At 47.6% G+C, this 22,846-nt stretch overlaps 2 protein-coding genes and 1 long non-coding RNA gene across 6 annotated transcripts in view; 1 reads left to right on the top strand and 2 right to left on the bottom strand.

Moving 5' to 3' along the window:
• Nucleotides 1–15,858, bottom strand: part of LOC144178393 (beta-mannosidase-like) — a 275,102-nt gene extending 259,244 nt beyond the window's left edge. The window contains exon 1 of the mRNA XM_077706204.1: nucleotides 15,754–15,858. The gene's annotated coding sequence lies outside the window, so the exon portion shown is untranslated. The remainder of the gene's footprint in view (nucleotides 1–15,753) is intronic.
• Nucleotides 1–22,846, top strand: part of LOC144178394 (uncharacterized) — a 206,000-nt gene that overhangs the window by 133,857 nt on the left and 49,297 nt on the right. The gene's annotated exons all lie outside the window — the stretch shown is intronic.
• LOC144178392 (uncharacterized) lies at nucleotides 4,325–10,969 on the bottom strand. The gene is made up of 3 exons (XR_013324007.1): nucleotides 10,702–10,969; nucleotides 7,761–7,837; nucleotides 4,325–6,117 (listed from the first exon to the last, which is right to left on the bottom strand). It is a non-coding gene; the product is annotated as an uncharacterized LOC144178392 (long non-coding RNA).

Raw genomic sequence — 22,846 nt, 5'->3', positions numbered from 1 at the left:
GTTGCATAGGAAAGGGCTGAGGATAGGAAGCAGCCAGATTTTTGGTTTTTGAACATTTGCAGAACTCTTATCCCAATCACCTTCAAAATGTAACGGATGGCTCAGTCAATCAGCACAGAGGGGTTAGTGCAGCGGCGTATGTCATTTCTGATCCCCAGGTTTCCTGGGCAGCCCGCCTGGATCATGTGGTGAACTCCACCGAATCCGAGTGCATTGCCTTCGCGGCTGCTTTGAGGAAACTTAAGTCATATAAGCCGCAGGAAGTTGCAATTCTGACTTATGGCTTGTGCAGTGTTGCAGTGTTCCTTACGGCTTGAGCAAGAACTCAGCAGCAAGGGTTTTCATGTCCGGTTCCAATGGATTCCATCCCATTTTGGCGTCAAGGGCAATGAGACCGCTGATCAGATGGCACGAATTGCGCTGCAATTTGCACCGACTGTTAAAATTTCCGCCAATCACTTGAAGGACTTCAGGCGAACAGTCGTCGCACATTTCAAGTCCTTGGGAAATCCCTATCACCAGCCTTGCGTAACAAAGGGACTTACTAGATCGGAGGCAACATTGCTATACCGCATCCGAACGGGCTCACCAAAGACCACAGCATGGCTATTCAAGGCGGGCCTCGTGCGATCGCCTCTGTATTCGTCATGTGCAGTGATAGAGGATGTACACCACTACGTAATGTGTTCCCCAGAGCATGATGTCGGGCGGAGTGAAATGTTCTCAGCGATCCCAAAGCTGGCAGCCCCACACACCACTCTGGAACACATCGTCTTTCCAAGGGGACATTGGATGCTGCGCAGAGACATGTCGCGCCTTCTACTAAGCTTCCTTCAGGAGACGGAACTGGCAAACTCGTGGTGAAAAGACACTACCATTGACTAATTAGAGGAGCTTGGGCGGAGCAATTGCCGGCATATCCAGCCAGGCTAACCCCACCTGATCCCACACAACAACCACTATTGCCACCGCATGTTTCATTCTGTATGGATCTATCAGAATCCAAAACGTGCGTGAATACTAACCAGCTTCTAGCCATATCATCACCGCCAGGCCGCCAAAGTGAATGATGGGCTAACGAGTAAATCCGTAACTATCCAAAAAGGTGGCGGATCTGTTCAGCAAAGGCACTTGATCGAACATCCCACTTCTGCACGTTTGGACAAGGCGCCTTAAAGGAGCCATGAAGAGAAAATACAACTTCGTTTAATTTGAAAGAACGAGGATTCAGTATCTCACTCAGCTCCAGTAGAGCCACAAAAGATGTTTTTTTAACGAAAAAAAAGCAAGAAGTATTTAAAAACTTTCAAATTTTGCGCCACAGTGACGTGTTATGAGCAAGAATGACGTCATACGGGCCAACAATAAAACATAATTTTCAGTGCGTTAACTGCACGTTAGCATTCAAGTGATGCGGTCAAATGGAACTAGAGGCCCCATTACAGACGTCCAGTCATGTGTCGTCGCGACAGGTCTCCTAGGCGGCCGCCAATCGCACAAAAAAGGTTCCGTGACGTCATAGAAAAGTTGCGGGAAATTAGCTAGGGGGTCGCGACTGCTTCAAACGTTTTCTTTAATATCTCCGTTATTTGTTCGAAGATTGCGATGATATTGGTATCATTGTTATCGGGACTAAGCAGTATTTCTAATAAACCCAACTTGTATTTTGTCTTCATGGCTCCTTTAAGGTAGGTCGACACCTTCGAAAAAAAAATTGACAGGTGTAGCCCAAACGTTACAATTATATTTTTGGGTTGTAAAGCTTATACATTTAGAAACTTTAAATAGATAAAATTGCTAAAAATGTCTAACAAAAAATTTATATAAATTAAAATGCGCCAAAATATGCATGTTGCGCGAACAGTCATAAGTACAAAATCGTTGGTTCGATTCAACCACGACTTGGCAGAAACATAATGAAGACAATAACCTGTGCAATTAACCTCCACGAATATCACATCTTTAAGCTAAGTTGCGTAATCATAAAAAAACTAAAAAATTTGATATCCGGCTTGTTTGGGTTTCACACAACTGGCCATAATATAAAAAGGTACCAATAGTTTTCAGTCATTCTGCTTCGATGCATAGCTGTATATATAAATAAACAGCGCACAAAGTTTCGTAAGAAAATAATTTCTAGAAGCAAAGTTATCACTGTTCGCGTAACTAATGGTTGTAAAAAATCAAGTTTTGAGAAAAATGGCTTTGAAGGTTCAGACCTATTGTACGTATTATAAGAAACAGTCAATGCGCCTATAATCCGCCAGGCTGATAGCTTGCACCCTCCTTGTAACCGGCACGATCTCCGTTTGGCCGAGCTGAGGCGCACACATTTTTTTTGCCTGTTTCGTGTCTTACAGTTGACTCACATGCAGCCTTCGTCCTAGGGTGACAGTCACTGGTCAGGCACGCCGTCCTCGTACTATAACTGTAACTGCAGACTATAAAGTACTATAATGGTCTCCTTGCGAGGCTAGAACTAAATCCGTGAGGTTAAAACGGCATACGAAAAAGCACGGACAACCAGACACGAACGCAAGCAAATGCAAATGCGCGCAACGTGAACACGGGTGTGCCACCCATTGCCCATTAGTGAAAATTTTTAAATAAATCAAATGTACAATATCCTGAAATGTGTCCAAAAGCTTAGAATGTAGCTAAATAAATTGGCATTATGTAACGTATATACGAAGAAACATTTAGGACGACATGGCAGATACTGCGTAATCGGAAACCTTCAGTTTCGGATGTGTCTCGGCGGGGTTGAAAAATGGTCATAACTTTTGAAGCGATTAAGATAACAGCACAATTTTTTTTCTAAATATTCTTCATTAGACAAAGATGTTGAAATTGCAAAATTTAAAAAAAGTCATTTTTTTCAAAAAATGCGTTTTTGAAGGTGTCGACCTACCTTAATGCTTCGAAACTGCCATATTTAGCTCTCGCCACACAGTGTCCGGCGTTTAATGGCGAGGTAGACGCCCGGTAATTGACTGTCACTCTTGTGAAAGAGCTTATAGGCGCTCCCATTCCCTCTTAACGAAAATGGATCACTGAATTATTCACAGAAAGGAATAAATTACACTTTCAACGCTCTGCTCAGAACTTGCACAGGGCTGAAGTATTTTCTCGCTGTTTTCCCTGTTTTCATCCTTGACCCTCGATGCCCCGGCTGCGATTGTTTTTTAAGGGCAGCATTGAACAGTGACTCTGCAAAGCAAAAGTCCCTGGAATCTCTCACCTTTCAAAATAACAACTGGATTATGCTCTTCCCCTTCGAGCTTTTTGTTTGTTGTTTTTTGCGTCCTCGTCATGCCTTTATTTTGGGAGAAGTCGTCGCCGCCTTAACCTTCTTAGCAAAGGGGAGAAACGGAAGAGAGCTTCGGCACATTCTCCGTGCAGTTTGTCGCAGAGGCTTCGCCCCGAGAGCTGCACGGCGGGTTCACGCATGCACACCGGAGTTCTTCCGCCATTCACTCGTAACTAAATCTCTGCCGGTGCTCCTTAGGGAAGAAGGGGAAGCTCGCTCGATCCGCCATTACGACCCAACGCCTCGGAGGAGCGCGACAGGCGTCATGTTTGCTGCCTTCGCTCACGTCGCCGCAGAGGGCGAGGAGGAGGCGGAGGACAGACGAAGCCCCGGAGCACCTTTCGCTGTCTACGCTTTCAGCGCGCTTCGCGATGATCTCAGGGGAGTCCGTACGACTCCTGGCGCGAATCGTCTGAATCTGTCGCGAGCATCGAACACCGGCAGTTCCCGCGATCACGTCAGATAGTTAGTGGCTCCAATCTCAGGCGTCAAAGGCAATTACGCGCGTTCTCCTCCCGTTCACCTTTGCATCCCTAGGGAAAAATGTGTCAGCCAATCTCAAGCGGAGGAAAAAAGTCGAGCTTTTAGAGTTTGTTTTATAATCCTAAGCACGAGTACCTTTAAAAAAACGTGAGGAGAGGGATAGCGCGAGCACGGGGAAGGTCAACAGCAAGAAATCTGCGCGTACCTCGAAGTCTAGCACAGTGTTACATGCAAACTTGGCGTAGTGATGTAGTCATCTTAATGGCTAATTGTTATATAATTTGTTTTATGGTAACTTTGATAACACGACACTCTAAGAAAAATGGTAGTCAGTAGTGACTCATTTTACAGAGTCATTGGCTTGCTACAGAATTGACTACCTTTGGACTCTTATGGGGAGGGTCACCAGACTCTCTTTCAAACAGAGTCCTGGGACTCTTAGGGAGGGAGTCGTGACGAAGAGTCAAGAGTGAGTCTGCAGGACTCCTGAAAATTAGTCACAGTGACTCCGAAATGGTAAACGAAAAGAGTCTGCTTGACTACCTTGTGGCCCAGCAATGAGAGTCGTCCTGACTCTGTTTGGAAAAGAGTCTTGTGACTCTGTTAGACCGAGTCAAAAAAGGCTATGCAGGACTCTGTAAGGGAAGTCACCTCGACTCCTAATTTTCAAACGAAGAGAGTCTTCATGACTACTTTGCGAGTAGTAAAAGTAGTCACACAGACTCTCCGTTTGGCTATAGAGAGCCCGCTTGGCTACTTTGGCTACTACATGACCCCAGCCAAGTCGCCCTGACCTGCTGAAAGGGAATCCCGCGACCCCTGAGATAGAGCATGCAGGACTCTGCAGCACCGTCACCGACACTGAAAATCTGCAAAGAAAAGTCCAGTCGATTATTTTCCGACTCGAGCAAACAGAATCGCTTCAGAGTCGATAGGATAAAAAAATACCATACAGATACTATTATGACCCTATAAGGACAGCCATGCATACATGCAAGAAACATCAATGCAAAGTACCAAAACAACCATTTTATTGAAATAAAGCCTACAACCGTTTCAAATTATGCATTGGCTCAATGACTAGAAAAAAATTGACACAAAATAAAAATCACGAGTTTTTGTCTTAGACAACATACAATGGACTATAAGAAACGTGAGAAATACAAGATTCAAAATTATCACCTTAAAATTTGTGTCTCACATAACAAAAACTTGTTACATTGAACGGGACAAGCAACACTGAGTTCACATATACAAAACACAACCCTACAACAGTGATCAGCCATCAGCTGGTTGCTCACTAACTTTACAAAATGATAAGTGAATATGAAAACACAATTTTTTTAAAAACCACATTTATAAAAAATTGCTACAAGAAATAAAAATCACGAGTTTGTCTTAGACAACATATACATGACTAGAAGAAACGTGAAAAATACAAGATTCAAAATTATTACCTTAGACAACATTCGTGTCTCAAACAACAAATTGTAACATTGAACAGGACAAGAAACACTTGAGCTCACATATACAAAACACAACCCTACAACAGTAATCAGCCAACAGCTGCTGGCTCAACAACTTCACAAAATGTTAAGTGAATATGAAAACACAATTTTTCTTAAAACCACATTACATTATAACAAATACAAATATTTGAAAATGTCATTTTAGACAACTGAAGTGAAAAAATTCTAGAACAATACAACTGGCAAATTGAAAACAGGACAATAAAATACACAAAACAGAGTTCGGGAGTGTTATTGCTTAATAAAAATTTCATATTGAACACATTCATAGTTCATGCATACAGCTAGGTTCGGCTTTATGATAAGACCACTTTGACCACTCATACGCAATGCAAATGAACATTAAAAAAAAGGGTGTCAAAGAATTATTAATGGATGATTGTTATAATTTTCCTGAGAATATTTTGTTCATTTTAGAACACAGAAATTTACTCGGAGGCTATATGTTGCAACACCCACCACTTGATCTGCTGGCCCTGGACAGTGTATTTATTCCCTGGCTGTCCCTGCACGAGCTCTCAAGGTAGTGACTACCTTTGTCGCCGGCATTTAGGTGCTCAAGCATGCGCCCTTTCGCACCACCATCAATTCCTCCAAAACTGTAAAGGTCTGCTTTGCAGACTTCAAGTACTGCAGGTTGTATGCCCAGTACATGGCACATACAAGAGCGATTCCTGACGTGAAGTCAAAGACGTTAACGGATACATGTTCGCACACCACCTTAATTGAGTCGGACCACAGTGGGCTGCTCCCCGTGTACAGCAGAGTCGGTCGCGAGTATGCAGTATCTGGGTCCTGTAAAAAAAAGACAAATAATGCTGAAATTTAGCTGCTGTAAAAAAGTTCTTTATGGGGACAGCCATCAATATGTATAAATTATTACTCTGACTGTCTTTAGTATGCCACGTGGACTGAAAACTAAAATACCTGCGATGATAAGTTACAGGGAAAGCTCAGTTATAGTACACCCCCCGGTTATGCGAAGACCCGCTTCTTATGATTAATCATTGGGGTCGCAGCAACCTGCCTTTAGAACCTACACATTAAATACGCCGGTTGTATAACGCACAAGTACACGCAGCTAGCTTCATGTGATGCATGACTCGCAACCTGACACCCTTATAGCGGTTCCGAGGCGCAACCCCTACACCAAATATGAATACTCAAGGTCGGGTCTAATCAGCCGGTTTTACTTTCGCCTGGACGGAACTGTACAAATTTCACGCCGGCTCCGTCTGGACGGAACGCTAAGCTCTCAGTTGTAATCCGTCTAGGAAGGATAACTCACAGCGCTCTGTTACGTCTGGACGGAACTTTAGCACTTGTATATCGTTCCGTCTCGACAGAACGCTAGCCACAGCCTTTACTTTAACATTGCGCTATCTCCCGGCTTGTCTCTTTGTGGCACCACTTTTTTTCTACTCGTTTCTTTACTACCCCAGTATGCTCAAGGCATTATCTCAAGCAATCGCGACTGCAGCCGCGCGTGCCTGTTTTTCTGTTAGTTCACAATCGGTGAAGGGTGCTCAGAGCCACAAGGTCAATTTTTATTTTTCTGGATGAGCACAACAAACAAATGCTTCAAATGCCACTCACGCTTGGTGATAAGATCAAAATAACCGAAGAGACCGAAAAAACGCTGAGCTACCGCCGACCCTTCCGTCTACATTCGTTGCTTCTTTGTTCACGAATAACAGCAGGCAGTTCCATTTAGCAAATGTCCTGCTTCACCCATTGCATTGGCATTCTCGCACTTTTGCTATGTTCAGCTTTATCCCATGGCACACAGCTAACACAGCAAAACGTTTTTGGAGCGCAGATATTGTGGAAGTAAATTTTTTTTTCAAGAATAGGTGCTTAGGTCACGCACTCACAAATTACATGAGGACAAGTTACACAGTAAATACCATGTTGCGCCGAACCATTTACAAAGCGCTGTTGTCTGTTCATTTTCGACTTATCATGTCTGTATCTAGTCTGTGCTACTTCAAGATGTTAAAAAGCACTAGCAACTACCCCGCTGTGGATCTTCCCAAAGCTTGATTTTGCTGGCTGATATCTTAAACACACTGGTTCCTTCCCAGGGTCTGGAGTTCGCCTTAAGGCTTCTCTTTATGGTAAGTTACAAAATTGAGGTTATCAAGACACCAAAATTTTGAGTGCACTTTACCTTTAGGAAAGCAAAAAAGTACATGGTCAGGGATATTTCGCTACCGGTGGTCAAAGTAACCATAAACGTTAAGCCTAAACACGTCAGCCAGCCTTTCTAAAGAGCAACAATTTTTTCCCAGTTGCTCTCTCTTACATGTACAGCATTTCTTTTAGTTTAATATTGGGTACACCCTAATATTTTTAATGCCGAGGGCAACTCAAGCCAAGAGCCATTTTTTTTTGCCAATGTTGCCATCTAATTCGCAAATTAAGCTCACTGTTCTCACCAGTATCGTGAAGATGTCATCCTCTCTTTCCTTCACCAAATGGGGCAACCAAACGGTAGCGCTGACACCTTTTGCATCTGTAAAGAGAGCAAACTAAAGTTGTACAGCCGAACCCAACTGATGGAAACCATTTTCATCGATTTATCCAGTATGTCGAACTCCTTCCGCTAACAGTATAGTTGCAGTGAAAAATATAGCAAAAATTACGTCTATATCGAATAAAAATACAAGCGAAACCCGCTATATCGAACGGCAAATGACGCAGGAATGCGCCCCCCCCCCCCCCCCCCGCCGCGGTGGCTCAGTTGCTAAGGCGTTGCGCTGCTGAGCACGAGGTCGCGGGTTCGATTCCCGGCCGCGGCGGCCGCTTTTCTGATGGAGGGGAAAAGCAAAAACGCCCGTGTGTACGAGATTTCGGCGCACGTTAAAGATCCCCAGGTGATCAAAATTAATCCGGAGCCCTCCACTACGGCGCGCCTCATCGCCTGCGTTGCGTCGGCGCGTAAAGCCCTACAATCAAGGAATGCGCCCCCCCCCCCCCCAAGTTGGCTCTCCTCAAGGTGAAAGAGAAATACCGCCGGCCCATTTATCTCGGCCGCTCATCATCAGTTGGCGGCTCCTTACCTCCTTCTCGCTCTCCCTTCCTATCGTAACGCACCTGCGCCGTCTAAGGCGAGTTGTTGCACCCCCATGCAAAAATATGATCGTGGGCTGTCCACCAGGTTTTTTTCGTTCTTTGAGTTTGTACTGCTCGCGCTTTTTAGGCTTTTTTTCCGAAGTGTAGCTGTGGTGGCTAGCGCTTGATTGATTGTAAGGTTTAACGTGCCGACGCAACGCAGGCGATGAGGCGCGCCGTAGTGGAGGGCTCCGGATTAATTTTGACCACCTGGGGATCTTTATCGTGCGCCGAAATCTCGTACACACGGGCGTTTTTGCTTTTCGCCTCCATCAGAAAAGCAACCGCCGCGGCCGGGAATCGAACCCGCGACCTCGTGCTCAGCAGCGCAACGCCTTAGCCACTGAGCCACCGCGGCGGGTGTGGTGGCTAGCGCTAGAAACGTTTATTTGACGGCTCAGCTAGCGCGAAGCGGCCGAATTTGCATTTCGCCGTGAAGTTGGCAATTATAAATGGAGTCAAAAGCGGTGTAGAGCTATAGTACTACAAAGGAATTGTCATCTAGTGCAAGATAACGCTGAGTGCACACATGGCGTGCACACAAATTTCCTTGCCTGCTTCCTTGTGCCAGATTTCCACGTACGTGTGCTCGTTAAGGAGGATATTCCCCGCTTTTTGCTCACGAATGTGGCCTTGAAAACGCTCCTGCGCCACCCTAACGCATAATAATAGTTCACTCCAAAGCCCACACAATGCTAATATACCTTTAGACCGGCGGCCTATGAACAAAACGCTTACGGTGTGCAAGCTGCAGCAGGATGGTGCGCAATTTCATGTTTATACAAAAAACAAAACATCTACGCGTTGCTGGAGCAGGCGAGACCAGGCTTGCGAGCAAAACATAGAAATGCTCTAGTAACGAGCACAGTCTCTGCGCAAGAATCAGTCACAGAAGTAGCATTAAAAGCGTTCTGCGCACCACCTATATTCCTCTAGCACCAGCCACTGTAAGCTTACCCACGCGGTATTCAGACATCATAACCTGAAAAAGCTGAAAAATAAAAGCCGCATTTCACTGTGCCTCGCCGTACCATTTAACCACAAAGCTACGCCAGCTTCCTCGAGGTCCGTGTGTGCGGGATTTCGGCGCACGTTAAGGATCCCCAGGTGGTCAAAATTAATCCGGAACCCTCCACTACAGCGTTCCTCATTGCCTGCGTTGCTTCGGTGCGTTAAACCCTTCAATAAATCAAGCTTCCTCGAGGTACCCGGCGTTTGCTTTGGTTGATGGCTACTGAAATGGAACAGTTGATACACTTTCAACCGTTATCAAAGGGAACTTATTTAACACTAGTTTACCTTCGCAAACATTATAGTGAGAGTGAGGGATGGGGAGGGGAGGAGGGCAGGCCCATTAGTGCTAGTAAAATCTGCGGAGCGGGCAGTACTGAGCATGGTTTGGGTGCGAAGCAGGTGTCGATCGTTATTTGCTCAAGTTACTGCACCCTACATGCAAAGCTATGTCGGCAATGTGACGCCAGCACACAGGGGGAGCAGGCACTCGTGTGAGCCGAGCACACAGTGGCCGTAGATACCCTTATACTATCTCGCGCCGGATCACTAACAATTGTTGTCAGCGCTCTTGCGGCATGGCGACAAAGCAAACATGCGAGCGAGCAGACAGCAACATATCGCAGTGGGACACGCAGCCTCGCTCCCGATATCTCAACAACGCATGTCCGTGCGTTTTCCTCGGCCGCTGCCAGGAGACGGCACCGGGATCTTCGGCTGTGCGCACCGCGGTTCGTATTTGAATTGCCCATGACTGTACGCGCAAAATTATATTCTACCAATACATACGCGTCCCGCATTTGTACGAAGTGACTGCTGCTTGGCGCCGAAATAAGCCGCTGTCGAGCACCTACTCGTTTCTTTTCATGTTGACATTTCGCCCCTCTGTCAGCCTGAGCCAAATTCATCAAAGCGCACTCAGCATTCCGTGTTCAGGGTCAAATAAAAGCGCCAGAGGAAGTGAAACAAACTTTCACTGCGCCTTGGCCGTGGAGCGGCCATCGTGTTCAAGGTCGCCGTTTCGTCGGCGGCGAGCCATCGGCGGCGGCTCGCGCCAACGGTCATGCTGCCCTGTTCGCATACTGAGGCCGTCGAAAAACCTGCCACTCACGCAGAAATGAGGTTGGACGTTTCTGCCACGACTGTCCGCATAGTATTCAAGCAGCATATCTTACACAATTGAGCGTTATTCGCAAAGTGCACGAAGTTTTTTCACGAGGGAAAATCTCTCGCCGCGGTGAATACTTCACTTACCTCTATCAGATGCAGTTGCTGTGTTGCCGCAGCTCCGTCCGTATATCTTCCCTTATCATGGACGCTGTCCTCACGTGGAGCACGGCAAAAGCACTGTAAAATTGTCGCGACACTGACCAGCGAAACCACGTAGTTACGAAAACCGCCCTAACGGCCACAACACAAAGAACGCCTCGCCGGCGGAGCGCGCAGGCAGTTCAAAAGCTTCCACTCCGGCTGCTCGCCTGCTCGCGGGAAACGCCTGACGTCACACCTGCGGCGACCAATCAGAGCGGCATCTCTTTTTTTTTGTTTTCTATGCTCCTCGACTAGGTTCCCCTCTCCCGCCAAGTTGCGCCCCGTACCGAGTCGAAAGAGAGTCGCCAAAATTATGACTCTGATCGGTGACTCTGTTCTGACTCACCAAGCGTTAAAGGTAGTCGCGGCGCCGGGGACTCTCTTTTGACCACCTTTTTTCTTAGAGTGGAGTGTTAGCGCCGTTTTCTGTAGCCATACTCCCTCCGTAGACGACCATGTATTCGCAGCAGATGGCAATTCTGTAGCGTAAACAACTTAAATGTGAACTAACTAAATATGACGAGTAAATGGAACCCAAGATGGCGACAGGGTTGTCTAAGCGGCCAGTTTCAGTATATTCTTTCCGAGATGCCTGCATTACGTTGAGAGCTGCAGAACATTTTACACCACTTCTGGCGCTAGAGCGTGCGATTCCTTGTCGACGCGAACCAACAGACGCACGCTGAATATTTTGGTCAGAACCTAGCACAAGACAGCTACGCAGTAAAGACATTAAAGTAAGAATTGATTGAAGCTCCTTAAACAAAGCACTCATCACCCTGAGCAGACTTTTTTCCTCCCTGGCGTGTATAAATTCATAGCATCTGTACTTTTTCGAGTATGAATGACAGATCATTCTTCTTATCTAAGACGTACATTCAAATCGCCCCAAATAGAGTGTCCATGTTGTTACGGCTGGCCATTCTTAACGTTATCTTCTTTCTTTCCTTAATATTCACGGCCGGTATTCTGAATGAAAACAAAACCCGCGGCCACCTCCACTAACGCGAAACCTGCGGAGGGGCGAAGCATGCCGTGTATGAGTGTATTCTTGGCGCCTTGGCGTTTTTGCCAACGGAGATGAAACCGTCGGGGTGTCGAGGTATACAGCTTTGCCGTAAAAGTCTCGCGTCTTTGAAGCACGAAGCTCTCTAGCGCGAGGCGTAAACGAGTTTCCCAGTGTTTTATTACCGTGACTACATGAGACGACGATTACGACGACGACGACGACGACGACGACGACGACAGAAGAAGCAAACAGCCCCAGCCCCTAACTGTTTATTCCCTAATAGCGGTCCCCCTCCCTGAACTTACAGCACGACGTGGACAAGCCACACACTAAAAAAAAAATATTCAGAGAGACACTTCGGACTGCTTACGTAATTTAATGCAAAAGCACTACATTTTATTTCAAGATATGCGATCCTGTATGTTTAATGGTACGTCTGTCGGGATTGTGTCATTTTCTGTTGCGACAGTGTCTTCCTCCCCACAGCGATATACGTCCGGCGTGCAATCTTTGCGTCGTAACGGTTGCGATGGTGTCGGTTAGGGGTGGTGATACTAAGCGACCTCATTCCCAGGTGCCGGTGAGGTACACCCTCGGTAGGAATCCTCGGAGTCCATTGCAGTAGGAAACAGCGCGGATAGCAGAAACGTGTCCAGTGGTGTGATTGCGTCTTATATTTACTACGCCCTGGCGTCAACTACAGACTATCGTATTCCCGAATCCTGTACCACTTAGCCACATTTATCTCGAACGGTAGAAAAATCACTGCAAGAGCTGCACACAGCAAGCTATAGTCGCTCACCTGATCTGGGCTTGCGAGGATCGGTCACAAACTCCACGAGCACATTTAACCACCACCAATGCGCAGCAGCGCGAGGCCTCTTTGCGTGTCTCGGACACCGAAACACAGCTCGAGGTCGTCCAACTGGCCGAACATGCCTGTCGTGGCAAAGGACTGCAGGAGCCAGGAGGACTCTCACCTCCCATTCTTTTTCCCTCACTTTTGGGCAAACTGAAGTTATCATCATCATCATCATCATCATCACCTTCTCCCCATTATTCAGTTTTCTTTGTGCTCAATTTTCTATTATTACCAGCACTGGGAGGCTTGGCTTATCACCCTTTTTAGCCCTACGTACTCGCTATTAGAGTAGACGAGTAGACTTCAGTAATTATCCCGCTCAAATTACTCCTGTAGGCCTGAGTACATATCTCGAACACGTACACGCTTATAAGTTGAAGGCGGCGGCCCATTCACAAGTCCGACGTGCAGTTGGCCAGAGCCAAGCTACGGCCGTGTTGCAGGGGATGCGGGCTCGACTAGCATTCCGTACCCGGGTTCAAATCGCAGGCCCTTATCCACCCAGTTTACGCTTCTTTACTTTTGTTCTCTATGCGTATATAGTATCCCTGTTTTGAACCGATTCTTGGGCGCACCGACGCCGGAGTTTCACGACTTGGGCCGTAATAAACAATTATAAGAGAGGACGATTCTCAGCTGAGGCGGTCACAATCCTCGCAAAAAAAAAAAAAACAAAAAAAAACAATAGATTACCAGATTTTTACTAATCTGAACTCCGGAACATCGCGCTATCGGGCTCTTGCGGGCAATGAAGGAGCGAGCCAGCTGGCCCGAGGACTTACTTTCCGGGCAGGCTGAAACAGCCCTTCCACAGAACACATACAATACCCACACGCGAATCACAGGTTCAGCAAAAAGGAGGAGACAATCTGGCAGAAATTAGAGGTTGGAACTCACTCAAATCCGCTACTACTTAGTAAACTCCACCCAGGCAAATTTGAACCTGAGTGCAAACATTGTGAAAGCCTGGCAAGCATGAACCGCATGATATGAACGAGCCCACAGATACCTCACGGCACACGTACAAAGGACACTCGTGAGGCTGCAATGCTCGGCTAAGATCTACAGGCTCAAAACATGATCATCAGTCAATCTTAGGCAGCCGCCAGGTCCCAGGGGATACTGGCCGGCTTCTAGCAAGGGGTAAAAAAAAGCAATGATTGGCACTGAAAAATAAAGTTTTCCATCCTCATCACATTATGGGGAATTTTAAGCTTTCGGAGTAAAAAAAACACACTGGAAAGTCAGATCAGAGCACAGGGCTGTGAGGGCTGTGGGAGAAGGACGAAATGTTCTCCACAAAACCCAGGACCTAAACTGAAATGGCCTCGCAAATGACACGTGTCGACCGTACAGTAAAGAACGATCGAGAGAAAACAAAGGATTATTGTTCCGTGCCATATAAGACAGCCAGGTACCCGACATAATGGCGCTATTCTTTTATTTTCACAAAAGCGTATGGCTGCTGCGATCAGAGGGGGCAATTTCTGCGGTAATAAAAATGTATGCTCAGAAAGTCGGTCCGGCCGCCTCATAAGATCCGCCTTTTCAGAGGACTGGTCACACTGTTTTATTCGGCACACCGCCAACCCATTTCTATGGTTGAAGCGCTACTTAGATGACTGTCAATGAATGACTGCTTGCTTGCCTATGTCTTTATCAACTAGCTCTGTCTCGGAACTCGTTTTTATTAACGTAATACATATTGATCCATTGAGAGTGGAGGTTTTTCACGCGATACCACTTATGCCAAGAGCCATGACTCTAAGCTGCTATGCAGATAAATTCATACATGTAAACATACATAGGCACAAAATATTTGTTTCCAGTTTTTTAATGTTATTCGTCCCACCTATGCGTTCATTTGAGATTGAGGACAACTATAAAAATTTCCAGAGAACCGATGCGGGCAAGTTGGTACATGTTGCTACTAGGAAAACAAAACAGCGCTATGAACATTTGAAGTGATCGCGTACCGTCTGTTGTGGAAGCAGTCTTTGGTCACACATTTCGAGACATTCCTCTCTCTTTCAACATCCTATATATTAAATGGAATGGGCCCCCACGCTAGGCTGTCATCAGATTCGTTACTCCTCCTGCCACAGGAGCCACTGGAACTTCCCTCTGATGTGGTCATACGTGAAACACTTGGGGGTACGTTAAGATCGCTGTCATGGCTCTTCTACACGTATATAACCCTCTGCAACTGCCGAGATGCTGTGTTTGAATCGCGGAATATTGCCGCATGTTGCACTTCGCGGGGTGATACGTTTGGCAACGCAGCTTCACTGGAAATTCCTCTTCTTGCGATAGATGAAACAACCATATAGAAGCCTAAAATATTCAAACCCGCTACCACAAAGGCCGCTGCACGCGTTCCTATTTACGCGTTGTCGGGGCCGTATGTATAAATTCGCAAACTCCAACCGTATGGACCCGTTCCAAACTCCCAAGGGCCGACGATCTTGCTTCGACCGCCAGTTAGACGTGATTCGAGTAAATTCTATCACAGCAATAACGATGATACGTCATGAAATTGCCGACGGATTTCGTCAGGCGTCATTGTATCTGTGTCATCGCGACGTAGTCGAATGATCTAGCCGGTGCACTGAATCTTCTGATTGTTGGGCTAAATAATAACCTGCATTTGCTTACGATTGCTGGAGATGCCATCCCTGAACCAGAGGCTTCGGTAGCACAATTACCCACAGACACTGCTGCTGAATGGAGAGATTCTTCTGCATTAGACGAAATCCCGCATGCAGAATCATCACTCGGAGGTCATTATGCATCAGGCGAGTAGCGAAGTTTAAAGAGTCATCAGAAAATGTCACCACATGGAGGCCCGTTATCCGAACATGTAGGGTGCGTCTCGCCGATTGCAAGGCCGTACAGTGGGTGTCAGCTATCACGCTTTAGTCTTATCTTGGCGGTGTTGAGAGAATACTAGCAGTAAAACTGGACAGAAGAGAGCACCGTACTTCGCCGCCTGCTTGAAACGTGCGAGCGCGTTGCAGCGAAGCAGCTGCGCTCTGAGGCACAAGGCCATGCTTGAAGGCCCGTTCTCGCATGCACAGGTGGAAGACCTCGTGACGTAAGGAAAAAGTAAAGTGGTCAGACTTACCGCGTGCGTCCCAGATGTTTCCGGCAAATGCGGAGCGGCTTGTCACTATTCCCCTCAAGCCCGAGCGCGACGTCGTCACGCCCTGTGAGGCCGCTGGAATAGTGCCTGCGAAAGGAACCGCACTTACAATTCCAGGACATGCTGAAATCGGGTTTCTTTTTGCGTCTTTGTCGCATTGCCTCAACAAAAAGTTGCGGCGGCGGCGTCGTCAAGAGACATCAATTACTTGACCCGCCATCTGTTCTTCTGGACCGTCCACTGAGTTGAACGTCAGATGAAAGCAGATGCACGGCGGAAAATGCAGAAACAGTCAGCCGTTCCAACACCTTAGTTCGAGTTTTTCGAACTGGCGTGCATCCAGTGGATTGTGCCTGCAGGGTTCGCCTGCTTTTTTGCTTTTTAATAATCTTTAAAAAGTTTGGAAATATGGTTCACAGCGAGTTAGTCGTTCTATTTTATGCCCTTAGGAAACAGGGGAATTGACGCGGTTGAAACCCCTCGCGGACTAACAAGCACATAAAATTTAAAAATCCGAGAGCGCCGTCAACTGCATATACTATTCTCCGCATGCTACACTTGCAAGATCAATATACGAAATATTTTCCGAGCAACGTTCGTTTGAAAGCTGGACATCCTGGAAGCCTAGCAAATGAAGCATCCAATAAACGTCCAAACAAAAACAAATAATACATGCTCTGTGACCTCTGATGTTCCCAATTTTAGAAAGGCGCGTAAGTAGGAGAAAAACTGTGACTCCCTGAGCTTTACGTTTTGCCTGAGATAAGAGAGTCAGCAAAGAAAAAAAAAACATGTTAGATATTTGCTCTGCCAAAGATTGCGATAAAACCGTTAAAATGTTGTTGAGATTAAACAAGGCTTTATATAGGCCGGAATGCATGTTGATTTTGGACGATACTCCGTGGTTGTACATTTTTATGGCGGAAAAGCGTACACTGTTAGCGCTGTCAAGGCATGACGGCGGGGGGGGGGGTTTGTTGAGGGGAGGGGATTTGGTTCTGTGTCCGGAAAATCTGCATACGACGAATGTCGGCAAACCAGGAGTCCAAAGCTACTCGAAACATCGACGGCCGACAACGGTTTGAAAGCGACGCTTTCGCTTCATTACCACAAGCCGTTGCTTATTTCAATTCCAACAACAGCGATTGGACGCTCGCAACTTGCCTTTTTCTGCCGTTGTGGAGCCATGTGCGCCAGCGTTCAGCTCGACACCTCTTGTGCTCCGGGGGCCGGCGATTTCGGACTAAGCTCGTTAGCGCAGTTCGCGTACCATGACACAGCTGCTGCGGCGACAGCGAGAGAAACGCGAGCGACAAGCATGTCTCGGCGCTCAGACGCACCGTAACAATCGAATCAAATCTGCCGTCTATCGGGACTAAAGAACACCCGGCCCGGCGGTTCCCTTCATGCATTGCTAATCTGGAAACTCCCATGAACTACCGGGAATGTGAGCTGATTTTACCGTGCCCCGTCTTTTCGGTAGCCAAGGGTGAATGTCCAGTTGAACTCCTGAGGCGTGATGCCTTCGCCTGGCGTTCTCGTAAGGCTTCGTACTTTTGCCGCTTGAGGCTGTTTGCTGCGCGATCCGCTTCCGCCGTACGCTTTCGAATGGCTTCGATCTGACTCCCACGCAACGCGCCGCTGCTCATTCGTGCTGCTGTGTAATGGGAGAGTTGATGACGATGGCGAATCTTTCTGGTTGTTCTTCCCGCCTTCATATGCGCTACCATGGCAAGGATTACCAGAGAGAGAGAAAAAAAAATATTTTTGTTTCTCCAGCAGACCAGATTTTGCTGCTCCTGAGTGTAGGCTCGCGCTATGGAACCACTCGTGAAGGGGTGGTTTTTAACAACAGAGTTGTTTAGGCCGACACACATCAGTCCGGAGGATACAGAAAACTCTGAGTGCACGTGAGCGCGTGCCTCGCGGCGACCGCCCGCATCATTCAGGCTTGCGCTTGGGCTTATGCCACATGAGGAGCTCCCGGCTTCGTCATCGTCGTCGTGTAGCGACCGGCGCGCCACGTGTCCGCCGCGCCTAAGGCGACGACGACAAATCTGTCAAGCCACCTCTGCACAATCCGCGCGTGGAGACAGCCACCGGATCAGTTGAGGAAAATGTGGAGGCCCGCTGAGGCGAGGACGCTCTACGAAAGGATTTGCCCTACGCGGTTGTGCCTTCGGAAGACGAAGATGAAAGGATGACGACAATCGCTACTGAATAAAACACTAGACATACCTTAATGGTCTTTTCTTTACAGTACCGTCTAAAACGGCTTTGCACTGCTGGGGTCCGGCAGCTCCCTCTATCCTGGAATCTGCTGTTAGTGTGGGAAGAAGCTAGGTCAACCCCCAGCCCTGCTGTTTCTCCAGCCTTCCACCACTAGTGCTAGCTGCGCAAATTTTTTGGTGCGAAGCCACTTAGGTGCTCGGGCTGTCAGCGACCCCGGTCGTAGTCGTCGTTTCATGGAGTCATGGTACTAAAATACCGGGACATTCGTTTTCCAACGACTCGCGCTAGAACATTTCATATCCATGGGCAAAGTCGTGTACTAAAAAAACACACCGGGACGCTCATTTTCCAACGGCTGGCGCTTCGTGCTTCAAAGCCAACGAAATTTCTTTTACAGCAAAGCTGTATACCTCTACCAGCAACGGTTTCATCCTCGTGGACAAAAACGCTAAGGCGCCAAGCATACACTTATACACTGCATGCTTCGCCCCTCCCCAGGTTTCACGTTAATGAAGATGGCCCGGGATTTTTTCTTGCGAGCTCCTCACGTGGCGCAAGCCTTGGCGACGTCGGGTGCTCCTCAAGAGGCGCACGTTCATGTGCACTCGGTATTTTTTTGTTTTAGGGGTTCGGGTTGTCGGCGTCTCCTGTCGTCATCGTTTCATGTAGTCACGGTACTAAAACGCCGGGACACTCGTTTGCCAGCGCCTCGTGCTAGAACGGTACGCGTACTAAGGAACACACCGGGACGCTCGTTTTCCAACGAGTCGCGCTAGGACACTTCGTGCTTCAAAGACAAGAGACTTTTACAGCGAAGCTGTATACCTCTGTAGCGCCACCATCATCATCTTCTTAAGCACCACCATCACCATCAGCAGATTGGCCAGCTGGCACACCGGAACACACTCGGCACCCGGCACACCTCGGGAACGGCTCCCGCGTTCTACGCGCCTCGTCGTGTTCATGGCACAGCCAACGCAACCACAATAAACGTGGGCTCGGCCGCACCGCCTCATCGGCCGCCTACAATTTGGTGACCCGGACAAGCGGCTTCGCCATAGCTTCACAACGCTGCTTCCCCAGCCACAACGCGGACGACGGCACGCGAAGAACGTTCCCCGCCCTCCCAGACCTTCCCTTGCTGATCCCGTTTGATTCCATCTCAAACCACGCGGCATGGTTCGTCATCTTGGAGAGCCATTTTTATGTAAATGACATCTGCTCCCCGGAAATCAGGTACCTCGTTACACTACAGAAGCTACCTGCTGACCTCGTTGAGCAGATCCAGCTGCCGACCCCAGGACCCGGTGCGTATGACGACTTGAAGGCCGCTGTCCTAAACCACTACGGTATAGGAACGTCTTTGTCCACACCACCACGCCTTACAACGGCATCCGTGGATTACAGGTCGCCGACAGGTCCACCCTCGCCTGACCAACAAGCGCGAGCCCCGACTGCAACTTGCTGCACTTCCGAATTGGCGTTTCACTTAGCCAACTCGACGCCACACCATGGCGCGGTCCCACACGTTGTTGCGTCTCCTGCACAAACCCACCCGTGTGTTGACTGCTTTGCCGCTAACAACTGGGACACTTCACCGCCTTCGCCGCACGGCACTAGTGAGAAGGATCTTTCAGACCCTTCTCCTCCCAGCACACGCGAGCCCTCTCCCCCGTCACCGGTGGAACAGCTTCCAGCAGTGGACAACAGCTCGAGATCCTCGGAAGTGCAACTGACACTCGAAACTGATCAGACTGCCTCCGACAGTCCTGACACCCTGGCTACGATGGAGACACCGAGAAACAATTGCGGGACAAACATCTCAACAAATGTCGCCGAAAGAACAATTTCTTGTCCCCATGCAGTCAGACGCGCCGCAAACTGGTTACCCCACCCCGACCGATTCCCTGCTACAGGAGCGTATTCGGTATACGGTGTCACAGGCGCTCTGCTCTCCGACCCCGGATGAAACCAGCGACTGCACGACAGGAACTCGACACACCGGCAGTTCGAGAGACGCTTGTCGTTGGCGCCCTCCGCTGCTCCGTCTCGCACGGCGCGTGCGCACGTTACACATCCCTAGAGCCCACACCACAGCACAGTCAAGCCCGAACTCCGGTCGTCATTCTGCTGCACCGCGCTTCACCTTGCCGATGTCCTTCCAGCTACGCCTGCCGTTCGCTCCACCACCAATTGCAGCAGCCGCTTCGCATCCCGCAATGCGTCCGCGGCCGCACTCCCAGCCTCGTCCACCAGAGGTTGCCCACATCCCGGACGCTACCTCGCCGACGACCAGGACCGTGCCGTTTAGTCAACCCCTGCCACTTGACCACTGACTGCCAACGGACTTCCTGACTATGGACAAATTGTACATACCTGTACATAGTGCATAGTGTATTTTCCTGCATTGCTATTTACATTTGTCACTTTACCGCGCTTCACGCTAGGGGGGGAGCCCTGTAGCGCCACCATCATCATCAGCAGATTGGCCAGCTGGCATAGCGGAACACACTCGGCACCCGGCACACCTCGGGAACGGCACCCGCGTTCTACGCGCCTCGTCGTGTTCATGGCACAGCCAACGCAACCACAATAAACGGGGGCTCGGCCGCACCGCCTCATCGGCCGCCTACACCTCTTCCCCCGAATGGTTTCATCTCCGTTGGCAAAAACATTAAGGCGCCAAGAATACACTTATACCGTACACTGCATGCATACACTTACACTGCATGCACTTACACTTACACTTACACTTACACTTACACTTACACTTACACTTACACTTACACTTACACTGCATGCATAGCCCCTCCCCAAGTTTCATGTTAGTGGATATGGCCGGGATTTTGTGTTTGTTAGAGAAGCCAATGCTATTTTCCGGCTTTTTCGCTCATGCTCTTGCCGTGGAACACCTCTTGATGTATAACACCTCTGAAGGTTGTTAAATATTTTATTCAGAACAGGAAGGCCAGAGGCCCCGTGGGGGAGTTGGGAAAGCAGTGGGAAAGAGGGGGGGGGGGGCATTGATTAAAGGGGTTCGAGGTCATAAGTTCGTGGTTGTCGACAGGCGGCATGAGTTTTTCACACGGGGGTTGTTCAGCATTGAATGGTCTATTCCCAGGTGTAGACCATCGCTATAGCACTCACACTAGACCGTTCTTAGTGGTGAACTGTTTATTCGGGTTGATAGTGTGTACATCTAATGGGAACCATTTAGTGCGTAGCCTTCTTTGCCGAGTACCCTCGCAGCCAGGACATTGTAACGCCCTGCTTTATTATAAAAATACAGATTTGGCGGAAGTAACCCCTTTAGTCGCTATAAGGGCGGAAATGGAGATAACTGGTAGGACAGAATTTTGAAAAAAAAAAGATAAAAATAGAGAAAGTCAAATTTTCACAAACATCATGTGACAAAATAGGAAAAAATATCCATCTTTTATATCTCCCCTTAAAACCGCAGAATAAACAAACATTCCGCAGAAGATCGTTCAAAATACGAATAAAAAAGGCCGGAAATAAGCGAACCGTGTAACACCCTGCATTTCCACAAAGATGCAGCTTTGACTGAAGTAAAATAAGAAAAAAAAAAGAAAATGTTTAAAAAATGACGTAACCGAATTAAAAATATGCATATTATACATCTACCCCAAAAACAAAAAATAAATAAAAAGGCTACTAAATAACGTTCAAAATACATATATATATATATATATATATATATATATATATATATATATATATATATATATATATATATATATATATATATATATATATATATATATATATATATATATATATATATATATATATGTCTGTCTGCCTTGTGAGAGTTAAAAAAATTCGTCAAAAAAGGCAGACAACCATTCTACGCCACTAAAACTGCTGGCGGTAGTAATGACGTTCCCATTATTTAGCGCAAAGAAAACCTCAATCCCATTTGACGAGTAGTTTCCGCGTTCTTTTAATTGAAAGCATAATTTAGGGTGGTTTTTAGCCCGACAGTGAAAAAGAAAATGCAACGCGTCAAGATGACTCAGGAACGTGCCTGCACGTGCGAGACAAAAGCAGGCACAAAAAGAACAAAGCTCCCTCGTGCTGTTCCAGGCAGAACAAAAACAAAAGATAAAGAAAAAGGCGCGTGCTCTCCCAAATTATGCCACGCGAGTAATGTGAATGCGGGAAAATGTTATTGCGCTAAAAACCCTCTTTTCGATTCATCGCGAGAGGAGCTAGACAGCGAAGGAAAAAGGGTGAAGGGTGAGAGCAGAGAAGGAGTCCGCAGCAGCCTCGGCGGCAGACGACTATCGTCTTTCAGCGACATTTGCAGTAGAGAAAGCAGATACGCGTTCATTTTTTTCTTTCTTTTTTTTCTCAATTTGCTGTTTAAGTCTTTCTCCTGGGAACAATGGCAGAAAAAAATTTAAACGCGCACGTGTCTTTCCCGACGTTGCGGCAGCCCACGCACCGTCACCTACGACATATGCGTGGCTAAAAAGTTCCCTTTTCAAATGTGAATTGACTTGTTGCACAAGCACATATTACCATTTCCTCAGTTCTGAACCAAACCCGCCGCGGTGGCTCAGTGGCTAAGGCGTTGCGCTGCTGAGCACAAGGTCGCTGGTTCTATTCCCGGCCGCGGCGACCGCTTTTCTGGTGGAGGCTCAAAGCAAAAACGCCCGTGTGTACTAGATTTCGGCGCACGTTAAAGATACCCAGGTGGCCAAAATTAATCCGAAGCCTTCCACTACGGCGCGCCTCATCACCCGCGTTCCGTCGGCGCGTTAAACCCACAATCAATCAATCAATCAGTTTTGAACCATACACTACGGGGGCTTGAATT

The sequence above is a fragment of the Haemaphysalis longicornis genome, unplaced genomic scaffold (assembly GCF_048455015.1).
Source record: "Haemaphysalis longicornis isolate Haplotype H1 unplaced genomic scaffold, Haemaphysalis longicornis Haplotype H1 scaffold_4, whole genome shotgun sequence".
Classification (NCBI taxonomy): Eukaryota; Metazoa; Arthropoda; class Arachnida; order Ixodida; family Ixodidae; genus Haemaphysalis; species Haemaphysalis longicornis.
Note: the sequence above shows the minus strand (reverse complement) of the source record. Positions and strands in the feature narration are given on the sequence as shown.